The sequence below is a fragment of the Austrofundulus limnaeus genome, unplaced genomic scaffold, assembly GCF_001266775.1.
Source record: "Austrofundulus limnaeus strain Quisiro unplaced genomic scaffold, Austrofundulus_limnaeus-1.0 Scaffold77, whole genome shotgun sequence".
Taxonomy (NCBI): Eukaryota; Metazoa; Chordata; class Actinopteri; order Cyprinodontiformes; family Rivulidae; genus Austrofundulus; species Austrofundulus limnaeus.
The window spans coordinates 378,808-381,984 of NW_013952479.1; the positions used below are offsets into that span (position 1 = coordinate 378,808).

Genomic DNA, 3,177 nt, shown 5'->3' on the forward strand with positions numbered 1-3,177 from the left:
CACACACACACACACACACACACACACACACACACACACACACACACACACACACACACACACACACAAATAATCTCTGCAGCCTTCCCACTTTTGCAAACATCCATACAAACACAAAGATGGATCAATTCCACATTCTCTTTCAAGGGGTTAGAAATGCCTCGTCTTGTTGTGAGGTTATGACTTAGTGTTTGATCTCACCTGATGCAAATCAGACATCCATCTTTTAGTTTTTTCACTTTACACATCGTCTTTTTTTACAGTTTAATATGCTCTAAAGAATTACTTTCCTCACGTTAGAATCTGCATCTTGTGACCTATTTTTAAAACTAAAGCTGATTTTCTTTTGGGAGAAAATAGAAAAATAAATCACTAATTTGACCAAAAAAAAAGAAGTCCTTGTGTTTTGGTTTAAGCCTCCTGAAGAGAAAGCTTTCAGTTCCACCATAATGGTTTTAACCATTCATTTGCACTTTATTGGCTTTGCTTGGCAGCGGACAGGGAGCAACGACACCCCCGAGCAACAGCTTTCCCACAGAGGCATTTGATCATATGCTGACTGGGTGAAAAAGAGTGTAAATTAAAGTCCCTCCTCGCCCTGACACTTTAAACACAAGACACGACAGGCCGTATTTTCTCAGCCAAATCAGAAGGCAGAGAGATGGATACCAATTACATAAATAATAATAAAAAAAAGGAAATCAAACATATAGGTGTCTGTCTGTGGCCTGGTGCTAAATCACAACAACAGTAGGGTGATGAAAACTTGCCTGGAGGGTTTGAGGGACCCAGAGCCATTCTTAGCCAGTGATGGGATGTGCACTTGAATTTGCATCACTCTGTGACATATCAAAGAGAATGCACAAGCAGATTTGCCTCTTTGATTTTTGTGAGATGCCGAGTTATTCTGTGGACCCACAATAATCTGAGGCTTTCTTACACTAAAAATTACTGGGTCTAAAACAACCCACTTTGTAACCCAGTGTTGCACGGGTCAAATATGGACTGAGCCAACCCTGGGCATTTTTTTAACTAACCACTGGATTATTTAGATCAATTTGACCCAGCATAATTGGTTAAGTTTTCCAATAGAGCTGTGCAGCGTATCACAGATTTATTGTCTTGCAAGGTCAGTGAGTGCAATATCAATAACTCAAAGGACTGTTTAGACTGTAATAAATCATTGGCAATTATATTTCAAATAGCATGCAGCCTGTTCTACATGCTAAAAGTATAGTTTGTCAATCCAACAGACTCTTGCTGGTTGTGGTGCCCACACCTTTTAGATGATAGATGAGATAAAGAGAAAAGTGAAGAAAATTATTGCAAATGATATTGTCATTGCATTTTTTAACTAAAGTGTTACATATAAGTTTGTCTTTTGTGCGGACCTATTTTTTACACCAAGATTTGGTAGAAATTAGGGTATGTATCGAAAATTTATTATGATAACAGCCTGGTCAATATACACATCGCAAAAAGCTGCATAAACTGCAAAAAATGCTTGGGTCAAAAATTGAATTTATGTTTTTTGTCACTCAGAATGACGCTTGAAGTATTTCACCAATCAAATTAAGCCCTTTCCATATTTGGCCAATTGGATGAATCTCTTTATATATATAAAAAAATCATGCTGGAATGGAAATTATTATTTTTTGTTTGTTTTTGTTTTTCTCTGAACACAGAGCAGAAAAAGACATCAACACTACATATTTGTTCATTTAAGTAATGTTGTCATCGCAGTATTACGGTTATCGCACATTGCAGGTTTTCCTAGTATCTCTGTAATTTTTCTTCATGGGATCAATAAAGTATCATTCATTCACTCATTCATATCGTGCAACCCTAGTGAAAATGACGAATTTGTTGAATTAGAGCTACTAAAAAGTTTAGTTAAAAAAATCAATCTGGAATGTTAAGTGATTACAACTCATGCTAGCTTACTGGAGCCAACTATAACTAGCACCAGCTAGCTAGCTAATGTTATTGACCTTTTTACGGATGCTAATGTGATTCGTAAAATGTGTCCAAACACATATATAGCTACTTCTGGTATTCAAAGTCAGAGTGCAGCTCCAATATGTTGGTCCTTCACACCTGCATTCTGTGGACTTTTAATATTTAGACAAGACCATAAATTTGTTTTATTGACATTTTATATTGTGATAGCAAAATGTTCTCAATGTGCAATGTTGCCGGATGTTGGAATTGCTGCAGAGCACACAACACAATTGTTTCACTAGCTGTGTTTCCATTGACCATGAAAATGCGCAAATTAGAATTTCGAAAATAAATTTGCTCAAGGGAAACATGTCAATTTCGAAAAATATTACATTTTTCGACAAAATGTTTTTGCGCTAGGATGAGGTGGTTTTTCGGCTATATCGAAATTGATGTTTTTCGCAAAACTGCAATGGAAACACTTTTTTCGCATCACGGGAGTCACGTGATCAACAACCGGCTGTTTCTACTGGCGAAAAAGACGACGACGAAAAAAAAACAGGAAGTAAGTAGTAGTAATATCACAGAAGTAGTAAAAGACAGTAGTAACTCACCGACTATAATTTCCCAAAAACAGCACACGTAGCCGCTCCCAAGTAGGAGCTTGTCGCTGGAAAACCTCGATAAAAGACGCCGATGTCTCCTCTGATGAGAGCTAGCGTCGCGGTAGCAACATGCTATGTGTTTACATCCATCGCCGCCATGTTTGTAATGACTTATCGTGAGAACAAACGTATTCACGCGTGGCTTTAAAAGCATTTCTTACTTAATGGAAACACCGCAGTTGCGAAACATTTCGACATTAACAGAATATCGACAAAGTTTTGCGCACATTTGCAATGGAAACACATCTAATGAACCAGAAGTGGGCATGGACTTGACGATTGCAAAGTACTGCGTGACTTTGAGGATGTGCATTAGTCCCTATAAAAGGGTGAATTTAAGGAACCTCAGTCGCTCTGTTATCAAAATAACCCAGCAGCTTTTAGTGTGTACCATAATCCTTCAATTTTAGCCAAGTAATGAACACTGTGAGGAGGTGTGCACAGGGTGTTGCATAAGCACTTTAGGTGTGTGAATGTGTGTGTAGGGGTGGGGTCTGGTAAACATTGGGCTATTCACTCAAGCTTTATGACACACACACACACACACACACACACACACACACACACACAC

At 38.1% G+C, this 3,177-nt stretch overlaps 1 protein-coding gene across 1 annotated transcript in view; it reads right to left on the reverse strand.

Annotated features, from left to right (window-relative positions):
• rtn4r (reticulon 4 receptor) overlaps nt 1-3,177 on the reverse strand; it is a 65,150-nt gene that overhangs the window by 60,433 nt on the left and 1,540 nt on the right. The window lies entirely within an intron of this gene.